The 11,227-nt window shown below is 40.1% G+C and overlaps 1 pseudogene across 1 annotated transcript; it reads right to left on the bottom strand.

Moving 5' to 3' along the window:
• Positions 1–3,463: 3,463 nt before the first annotated feature.
• On the bottom strand, positions 3,464–9,969 carry LOC144659969 (uncharacterized; annotated as a pseudogene). The gene is made up of 7 exons (XR_013571999.1): positions 9,855–9,969; positions 9,089–9,189; positions 8,703–8,723; positions 7,891–7,992; positions 7,593–7,649; positions 4,451–4,516; positions 3,464–4,078 (listed from the first exon to the last, which is right to left on the bottom strand). The product of XR_013571999.1 is annotated as an uncharacterized LOC144659969 (transcript).
• Positions 9,970–11,227: the final 1,258 nt, after the last annotated feature.

An 11,227-nucleotide genomic window follows, 5' to 3' on the forward strand; every position in this document is an offset into this window, starting at 1 on the left:
AAAATTAAGAGTGTTTGAGCTAATAATGTAATCTTATGCCTACAGTCGAAGCTCTCGTAAGCGGACACCCTCGGGACGCGAAAAAAGTGTCCGTAACTGGAGCTGGCCGCTTACGAGAATGGTTCTCATAAGCGGCCACTAGAGGAGTAGGGGAAAGATGGCCGCTTACGGGAGCTTGCCCAGCTAACAATAATCGGACGGACGTAGATGACGACAAAACAAGCACTGGAATGAGGTCCTGTAATTACTGTAAAATCATTGTCACAAACGGCGATGTGAATTTGATTGATAATAACAAGATACAGAGGTTGTTAGAAGGATTTTCTTTGGGGTGTCCGCTTACGGGAGCTTAAAAACAAAGAAAAAGTCTAAGTCGTAATCTCTGAAAGTGTCCGCGGCCGGTTACGGGAATGTCCGCTTACGAGAATGTAAAAATACAGAGTTTGTATGGGAGTTAAAACGGGGTTTCAAACAAGGTGGCCGTAAGTAGAGCTGTCCGCTTACGAGAGTGTCCGTTAAGAGAGCTTCGACTGTAGTTCTTTTCCACTGCGGTTAAAAACACGTAGTAAAATCTGTTTTGATCGCAAATTTCATTGGTTAATGAAAATGGCTCGATCCCAGTTTTGCTAATTCATCCCTTCCAATTTCAGCATTAGGGCTTCCAAAATTGGTGGCGTTTATTGTTCGAGCAGAAGCTTGGCTACTCCACAAATACCCCGGGGAGGGAGACTCGCATATGAAAGTGACGGGGATGCTCGTCGTCTCGCTTAGGGGTGTAAATTTTGGATTTTTGGTCTCGCTTAGGGTTTTCTGGGCAAAACGCCAATATTTTTAGCCATAAAGGTCTCGTTTAGGGTTACACACGAAGAAATATACAAATATAAATTCTATTCTTAGTTTTTTGGTATCTTTTAGGGGTCAAGAAAAGCTTGTGCCACACCCAGATTGGTCTCGTTTACGTTTAGGGGTTCTTTTCAAAATTTCCGACGAGCATCCCTGTCCGTTTCATATAAGAGTCCCCCCCCCCCCGGGACAAATACCTTTTATTACATAAATTGAGGAGTCGGGTAGCAGCTCTCGCAAGGTCCTAAGGTGATTCCACAGAATTGCATTGCGCACCCTTGCTGCGCATAAGCTTTCGCGTCATTTAGCGCGCGCACGAGCGCGCGCACACACAGAACACTACGAGATTCCCTTCAGGCTAAGCTCGGTAGGGAAATAAATGGTCATTTTCTCTTAAACGAGCACGGTGACCCCCATTTTTTAATGTATTAATTTTAATGTTATACGGTTGTCTACAATATATCGCGATTTAAAGAAAAGTTTAAAATTCTACATTAAGATATTTTAATTTTAATGCCGTAAAAAAACACGCTTTTAGGTAGTGCCATTAACGTGCGCACAAAGCAAAATCTTTAATTTCTTTCATTATCTTAATTCCTGTACAATAAGAATAGTTTTTAATATAAGATCAAAGTCTATTTTGTTGAACTAGACTAATACTTTAATGCAAGGGCAAGCTACTCTTCGAGAGAACTGTGAAACAAACAACAGAGACAATGCCCCCACCGCGGTCAAACGACAGAAATATGCAAAAAATAAGAAAAGTACTGCAAAGATAAGGTTTTAATTTCCACAGTTCAAAGTTCGATACATAACCGGTATCCTAAGGGTTTACTAAGTTTTTTGGAGCTTTACTAAAAAAGTTCTACGTGTTTAAAAATAGCGATATGCGGACTTGTCGGCGCCATTTGTCAAAGCACCTTTGGTTCGGATGCGAAACATTTAAAAAGTAAAAACACTGGTTTACCTGAGGGAATGGGATTATGCTTTCACTCGGCAACTATTTTTATCTATCCTTGCTCTTAATAGGGACAACGGGACATCGCCATGGTAATAAAGCAAAGAAGATGGAGGTGGCTAGGCGTACGGAAGGCGAGAAGCATAACACGAACTGCATAAGATGGACACCGGATAGTGGAAGAAGGAAGAAAGGACGTCCACGGGAGACTGGAGGAGGACGATCGAGGAGAAATGAAAACAGAGGGAAGACGTGGAAAGAACGAGAAGGTAGCAGGAAAGGGAGCAATGGAAATCTCTGGTCTCAGCCTATGTGCCTCCTAGGCGCGAAGAGGATTATGTATGTATGCTCTTAATAACACTTCAATTTGAACAAAAAACGGCGAAATGGAAAGAAAACCTGCCTGAGACGTTTGACCGCGGTGAAGACAATGCCCCTAGCCCCCAAAACAATAGCAACTGCTACACTAGAGGACCATGCAGTAGAATTACAAACTTACGACAGCCGTTACTTTAATGAAATGCAGAATGTCCCAATATTTTAGTTGTCAGCAAATGCAATAGCAGTCACACAGCTAGTTAAAATCGCAATAGACAAAACATGAATTACATTTCATCACGTTTGTTTAAGCCAAGTTTAGCTCAGTTCATTAATTGTGCTTCTCAGGCTTTAGGTATTCAATCACGTGAAAAGTCGATTCAAGTGAAATTCGACATGAACGGCACGACAGTGTCAGTTCCCGCTAACTTTTGTCAATTCTAAAGTGGCTAATAAATGATGATGATGATGATGACGAACCTGTATAATGCGACATTTCCATGTAATTCGAAAATTCTACCGTAACTAAAAGTATAACATCCTACGCTAGAAGAAGGCTGGTTTCCCAGGGGGGGTGCTCCGGCTTTTAAATGACGGGGATGATCGAAGGATTTTTTGGGGGTTTGAAATTTTCATTTCCGGGATTTTTTTGGGTTGGAAGATTTGGCAAGTATTTTTTTGGGTGACTTGATTCAAATAGGGGATTTCTTGGGGTATTAAAAACGAACTAAAGTGCCTTGGCGTATTTATGGTATGATGAAAAATCAAACTCGAGCGTTATTGCCCCTCCTGGCAATTTAGGGGTAATTTGACAAGGGATTTTTTGGGGGGTTAGTTTTTTAGTCCAGGGATTTTTTTGGGTAATGTCGGAAGCTTAGGGATTTTTTTGGGTCCTGAGTTTTGCCCTCATTCGATCATCCCCGTCATTTACAAGTCGGAGTACCCCCCTGGGGCTGATTTGGCCAGCCGTAATTTCATAATAAAAACAATATGCGTGGTTTGAGCATCGTTGGAGTAGAAATTGGACTTCTTTGTCAGTTATGTTAGTATCATTTTACAGGTTTCCAACTAATAATTCTGAAGGAACATCGTCTGCAGTTTAAGCTTTTTTAAAGTTTGTACTTGGTAAGCAACACTGATTTGCTTACAATACCAGAAAAAATGGGGATCTTTTACAATTTTGGCTTTCTGCAAATTTCATAATCCACTCTTTTCAGCAGCATAATAGTTTTTATTGCTGAAAAATCAATATTATGAAAATCTTCGTTGATGAGTGTTTTATTAAATTATATATTTTCATAATTCAAATGATAAGTTATGAAGATAAGACAAACTGCCACACCATCCAATAAACTATAATACTTTATTGATTCGCTAACAATACTTTATTGACAATCGTCAAAATATGCTCTCAGATACAAAGCAAAAGACCTTAATACGGTACGGTATGTACAGAATTGTCATCTTGTAGACCATAAAACGAGATATAGCAATAATCGAGCTGTGTTCCTCGATTGCTTATACCAGCACGTCCGTAAAGTTCTAGTTTTGTCGACGAAATCCTAACAAGCCTAGTCACCACGCTTGCAGCAGATCGGAGGACATTGCGGCGTACAGGCGCTTGGCTGGCATGTTGGAGGGCAGATCATTGGTGGTGGGGGTGGGGTGGGGGTGGAGGAGGGGGTGGGGGAGGGGGTGGTGGACAACAGGTAGGGGCACACGATGGCTGACATGCTGGCATTGGCATTGGGGGAGGTGGCATGACTACTGGTGCTTGGCAACAGCTTGGTTCACAGGTTGGAGCGCACACTTGCATGCATGTTGGAGGGCAGGGTGGTGGGGGTGGGGGTGGCTCAAGTGGTGGAGGAGGTATGGCGGGGCCGGGTTCGTAGCGGGGACGTGGTACCCAGTGTTCTGGGCCTGGAGGACGAACGCAAGGTGGAGGACACATTGGTTGAGCTGTACATGAAAGAAGAAACAAAATGTATCATTAGTTTAAAATGATAAAACAGTGGAGCTACCAATGTTAAATAAGGCGTAGCAACTAAGAAGCAAATGGAAAAACATGCAGATAAAGAACGAACAAGCAAACTGACCTAACTAAACGCTTAACGATAATTAAGTATAATAACAAATAGTCACAGAGTGACAACCAAACAAACAGAAAGCGACCCAAACTGACTGACCGATTGACAGACTGACTATCAACACTGGTAAATAAATAAATAAATTAATAAATAAATAAATCGATAAATAACCAATAAAAAGCAACGGAAATAAACAAGAAATGCTTCAACCACAAGCGAAATTAAACGAAGAAGCATGTCTTACTCTCTGGTGCTGGTTCTTCACTGCCACTTCCGCTTTCCTCTGCACTTCCGGATTCACCAGCTTCATCTGTCAATCAAATAATTCCGTCTGAGATTACATTGGCTTTCTAATCCAGCACCTTAATTATCTCCATAAGTGTAGAGTTAATTTCCACACCCGTAAATTTAAATTTTGTCTGAACCACGAAACCTTTTTTAAGACTCCCCGTGCCCCCCACCCTCCCATCCCTTGCAGTCCTGGAAACGCGCAAAATACACCTATTTGTCAGCGCAATTTTAATCCAAACTTCTAGGCACTACACTGCGCCTGCGTATGTCACCTTGTGCTTATGCATTCACGTTCCCAGAGCCCACTATCTTTCTGGTCCAGTCCCGATTGGTGAGCCTGTGCAGAGTACTCTTTCAAGATTTTCAGCCAATCAGATTTGTCAGATTTGGCAATCAGTCCGTGAATTCGCGGACTTCCGATTTTGGAGGCGGCCAGAGGTCTCGATCCCTGGCGCAGACCAGAAGGATCGTGGAATCTGGGACGAGAATGGTGCTTATGCTTATCGAAATTGTGGACACTTTTATGTTTATGCTGATGGCTGAAACTGATACTAGCGTCGTTCGTGTTAGCCAGGGGTGCTTATCATTTTCAGAAGAGACCGGTTGGAATAACTGTTGAATAATAACGTTTGTCCAAAAACAGCAAAACGACCGAAAGAGATGGCGCTTGCCATTTATAATTCTGTTTGTAATTGTTTTCCCTTGATGGGGGACTGGAAACGGGAGAAATGAACAAATGGTTCAGAACTTTCCAACGGATCGTACCAATTAAAATAAAAGGACATACTTCAAAACGCAGTCCACAATTTTCGAACGGTATTTTCGGAAATCTCTGTTTCATTTGCTTTCCAACCGAAATTTCTGGGATTTTTGGTTAAATGGTAAGCACCTCCAGGCTTACGTTATCGGTGTCCCCCTCCCGTATAAATAAAGGCAATAATTTTTCATGCCAATGAGAAATTGTGGTTTTGGAAAAATGCTAAGCGTAACTACAGCTGAGGCTAGCGCCATGGCAAATGAATGCATGTGTCTTGTTGTTGTGTACCTGTTGGTGAAATTGTCGGACGTGTTGGAGGCTTTTTGGTGGGTTTAACTCTTCTTGGTTTTATGGCAAAACACACTACATATGGCTTCGGAGAAAAGGTTTGAAAACCTGGAATAAGAAAGGTTAGACAGGAATGGAGAGACCAAGGTGGTCAGAGTTAAAACGTTCATTTGAAAATCTTGACTGAAAAAACGAGTAACTTCTCTGAAATGTGCAGTTTCAAAATATCTTCAGAAGGTAATGATAAATTCGAGAAATTTCATTACTTTAGGTAACAGATTTACTTGGCTAGATTCGTACAAAGTTGTTAGTCTTTATTTGCTTATTGTTAATCGGTTAGGCTGGTTAGCAAGCGCTATGATTGTTAACAGGTTAATAGCTGGTTAACAGAAGCGTTTTAAGCATTGTGCATCTTTTAAAGTGGCTTATTTAAACGTTTAGAAGATGTGAAGGTTGAGTACTTAAGATTGGCAAATCCTTGCTAGTAAAGTTAACATTTACTCATTAGCCTTTTTCTCATCTATAAAAAATAAGACACCAGTACTGTGGGAATGTTGCATCATATATGTTTCTACGAGTTTTGCCATATTTTGGAAATACAGGAATGTTTCTGTTTGGCTACTTCCCAGCACCTTCCTCTGAATATAACAAAAATAATTAACAAGCAATTTACAAAGCTCTTCATTAATTCTGAAAAATAGCCAAGCTCACAGAAAAAAAACAAACACTTATTTGATTTTGTCACACCCTGAAGTTCATAATTTTGAACTCCTGGTCACTCCGTAATAATGTTCTTTTTAATCAAGACACAGGCTCATGTTAAAGCAAAGATGACTAAACCCCCAAAAATTCCGCATTCTCCGAGGAATAATTCGAATGAAGAAAAATTTGCTTCGTTCTATTTGTGTTCGAACTAGAAGAGGATATAAGATATTAGTGAAGAAGAGAAAGAATGAAGATGATACAAACTCACGAAGCCATATGTTAGTGTGTGCCCAGCCCTTGATCACGTGACGTAAGATGAAAAGTCGTGTGATAATGTGTAGTGACCGCAACTGTATGCTTCGTGCTTTTTTTTTTAAAGGCCCAACCATGGAACTATTGTTAATTTAATGTGTTACAAATGTCATAAAGTTGAAATTCCGTGTATGTTCAGTAAGCAGACAATGAACAGAGGTTCTTATTAATACTCCCTTCTCCACTTAAAAGCTACCCGCATAAAGGCAAGCATACCAAACGAGCAGCCCCACAGATTTCCCCAGTATAATGTCATTTAAGAGTTGGTCGACCCAGTTAAGATGTTTAAAAAAAAATTTTTGACATCTCGTTGGAGCTTATTTTTCCAGGTGGCAGCTGTTAGTATCCTCAGTCGCACCTCAATCCCTTCACCTTTAAATATATTAACTAATCCGTTTAAACATAGTTAATGTATCCAAAAATAGTTAGACGAGACGGATGTTGCTGCACCCAAGAACAGCGATCATTTTGGAAATTGCATATGACAGACTAGGACAAACAAACACACACACACACACACACACACACAAACAAATAGTTGTTTTTAACCAGTAACAGAACTTTGGCAAACGAAAAAAACAAAGCAAAATGTGTCGAACTTGAAGTCATTAAAAGTCCGCCCTTTTACCACTTGCCACAATCACGTGTCTGTTATTGACCGATCGGCGATTCACTTGACTGTCGAAACTGTTTGCTTTGCTTTTCCGTTTAAAAGAGCTCGGCTAATGGTTTCGCCCGATTCCATTGTGCTAACTGCATTTGATGTGATTCACAAGATATCATTACTCCGGTTTTGCTTTTACTATTCCAATGTGTATAGGAAGGAGCTATTATATTGTGCTTGACTTACTCTCCTTGGCAAATCAACCCTTGGAGCTCGAGAGTACTTACACTATCATCCAAATGCTCTATCCTGTCTTCATATATTCGTTTCATAATTGGTATGATTGAACACATACCAAGACCTCCATTACCTTTTCTTTGTATTCTGACTGAGGATGTTTTTTGTATTCTGAGTTAAGGATATTCATACCTGCGAAATCGTATTCGTCAGCTAGGTAACCTCTCTTTGTAGCCTTTTCATCATTATCTGAAGGTAAAAACAAGGATACGAATTTTAAATTTTAAGTAGTGGATGTGTTTCTTTGTGACCTATGCCAAATGTGTAATATTCTATAACATCTCAGTTGTTCCTATCCTTTTGTATACTCCAACTCGAAAAATCCCAACCCTTTTATATACCAACAGCCTGAAAAAGGTACCCTTTCGGGTGGAGCCTCTTCGTATAGTCCACTGTGGGGAGTCCCCGTGGGATGTTATGTGGTGTTTACCTGTATCATCACTATCTGCATTTTCTTCATCTACAGCTGTGTCTGTCGCCTCATCACCGTCATCTTGTGCCTCGGTATCGATCTCATCACTGTTATCGTAATCTAAGGGCAAGAAAACGTAGTGGACTTTAAGTTCGTGTCAAAATCGAAACCTTTTTTCGATTTTTTCAAAACTATAATAGTGTTGGTGTTGTCTGTAGTTCCATTGCGCACGTTGTGCGGACTTGTGTGTGATGATCGTGTTTGTACACGAAGCATGTGTGTTGTCTTTGATTTCTCGGCGACATGTTGTTTTCTTGGAAGAACTTTGGACACCTAACGAAACGGTCGGTAAGGGTCATGTTGTACGATTTCGCTTCTTCTATTCCCTTATTGACTTGTTTCATTTTAATTATTGTAGAAATGCCGTATTAAAGTAAAAGTTCTGAGTATTCGACGTTCACATGTATTTGATTCAATGCGTAGCACCTGAGCTTCGTAACATTGTCATATTTTGGGGCTTTTTGACACTGACAAAATCTCAGAACGCATATGGAACCGCAAATGCTCAGAGCTTGGTGTCCCAGGCCTTTGTACGATTTTTAGTTCATAACGGGTTAGCCTTGATAATCAATACCCAGATGTCCGTTTTGGCGAGGAAGAATTACTCTATTCCAATCAAGTTTGCGATCACGTGGTTTTGTTTAAGAGACACGCAAACCAGGCATTCTGATATAGAATTGTTAAAATCGCTCAATATGTCTTGTTAAGGGCATCTTCTGACACTTGAACACATAGCTGACTTAAGAAACCCTACTTAAAGAACTCCTTACCTTTAGTAATACTTGCTAAATCTATGAGGAACAAAAACATAGTCATTTTGTAAGTTATTTGCTGGTGTTGTTATTAAGCAAATGTTAGCAGAGCGGAATTTTTGCCTTTTTACTTAAAATGTATTTACTTCGTGGGGCAGAATAATTTTCAAAACTTCTGAACTTAGTTATTTAACTAAGGCAAATAAAACGGAGACCCTAATAAGTCTTGTTATGGACTTTATTTGCGGGTGGTAAAATTTAATTGTAAGTTTAAATGGATGCCTATTAATTTCCTTCCCTATTTCTCTGGTTTGACGCAGATTTCATTACGGGTGAGTCATTCTTCCAGTCTTTACATCGGATTTATTGCACTACTGCCCGGTCAATATCACTAATAAACTTACCTTTTAAACTTCTCGCCCGCACAAGGTGGCTCGTGAATGAAAGGCAAAGTAGCACGGCTAAGAGCACGCCGCTCGTAAATTTAAAGTGCATATTCGTGACCCTGTTTGATACGAGAAATAAAAGACTAATTCAAAACCAATCACACGGTTCAATCAGAGAACTGCTAAAGTTTAACCATTATATACCCAAGAGTGATCAAGAAATATTTTCTCCCAACGACGCCAATACATTATCAACCAGACTGGTGACGGGAATAACAAAAATCATCAACTCTAGGAATATTATAAATGATATTTCGATAGATCACTATAGTTTCAAAACGAAAGAGAAAAAGAACTCGTATATTTGGTCAGGAGAATAAATTTTGGACTTGAAAGGGGAAGGTTTAAGGAATTATAAGGACTAGAGCGCATAACATTAAGTCAGACTTCACAACAGGTTATTTCTTCTTTAAAATGTCGACACATGGCTAAAGTTAACAGCACATATCCCTTAAACGCATTGACGGTATCTTCCGTTTTACGAATCATTTCCTTGACAATAATATTATAGGACTTCTGTACAAACGTTCAACTACAAAGCTTTAGGTAAAAGGCCGTGTGTTGAAATTTGTTATTTGTGTCAAGAGTAGTATTTATATGACGGATCATTAAACCGTGTGGCTTTTTGTCTAAATGGCTCTGTTACTTTTCCACAAGAAGTCTTACCTAAAGAAAATCAATTTAACATGTAAAGAGCGATAAAAGAAACATAAAAATACGATACCTTCCCCTTTTTGGTCCAGCAGTAAAGAGGAGAGGGCTGATAGAAAAATCACGTTTCGGAAAAATCCTCTATTCGCTGAATTATTTATCCCACCCAGCCGGTACTTGCCCTGGTCTCCGTAAACAACGCATGCGCATTGACCTTGTGAGTCATTTGATGATAAGATCATTTAGCGAATGAAGATGTGATCTTGTATCTGACCCGTTCCAAGATTTGTTTCCGGACGAAAAAATATAAAACAAACACAAAACAGTTAGCAATAAGCGTTTCAACTTTTCGAGTGTTTTGTTTGTAAACTAAGTCGACTTCGTGTAATTTTGACATAAAGGGAGACATTTATAAGCTTAAGCAGTTTACTTTTATTTTTTTTCCGTTTGAAGGTTTTATTTACTTCTTGTCTGGTTCGCGGCAGAAAAATAAGAAATAGTTGCCTGTGCAAATTCAACAAAATAAGTTACACTCAGATATTACGCGTGTTGTGATTGGCCCAAGAAATTCGAGAGTACTCCGCGTGCTCGGTTTGAAATGGTTTCTTTTTCCAGAGCGAAGTATATGACTGCTAAACATCCAATTAACCTCGTTTTCGTAGTTTGCACTGTAAGATGTGCATCCTCGTTTCTTTCTAGTTCATTTTGTAGCTTGCGGGCTTCGCTTGGGCCATAAATCGACAGGAGAGTTCAGTCCGTACTGTACGGATCGACAGCGCGAGCGCTTACAATACGCACAGTTGGAATAGCTTCAAGTTGATCCTTGCGGGCACCGTCTATAGTTTAAATAAAACTCTGTAGTTTTCGCGCGAAATTTTTTATAGTTCTCTATGCATGATCTACGTCATCACCGAGCGCAATTAAAAAGGGCCGGCAATTTTGTGCGGGGATTTGTGAAACTGCCATTGCTTGTTAGTACGAAAATTACGGAAAATCATCTTCGTCTCGCCTGGAACATAAGATCCCACTTCCTCGTGTGCCCGTGCCTTAGAGATGATGGTCGAGGTTAGCGTGCCTCACTGACCCAGAATGCTATATCGATGAATATTTTGACTCCTGGCAGGTCAAATCATGCATGTCGGAATATTTCATATGAGGGGCCTAACGAAATTCAGCACTTGGTCCCAATCCAGGTTCGGGGTTACCCCCTCCCTCCCGTCCCCCCTCCATAAAAAAAAGAAAGACACGAAGAACTGGAAAAACGTTACTTGCATACGCTTATCCTTGTTTACCCTCTGCAGAACAAAAAAATGGTGATTTTTCTTAACACCAGACTCGCGGAATTTGATGTTGCCCCTTGAAAACATCTCAAGCGACACAAAAAGGCGCCACTCTTTTAATATTTCAAAAGATAAGAAAGGAAACTACTTCCACAGAGTTTATATG

The sequence above is a fragment of the Oculina patagonica genome, chromosome 7 (genome assembly GCF_052425735.1).
Source record: "Oculina patagonica isolate OP01 chromosome 7, crgOcupat, whole genome shotgun sequence".
In the NCBI taxonomy this organism is placed as follows: Eukaryota; Metazoa; Cnidaria; class Anthozoa; order Scleractinia; family Oculinidae; genus Oculina; species Oculina patagonica.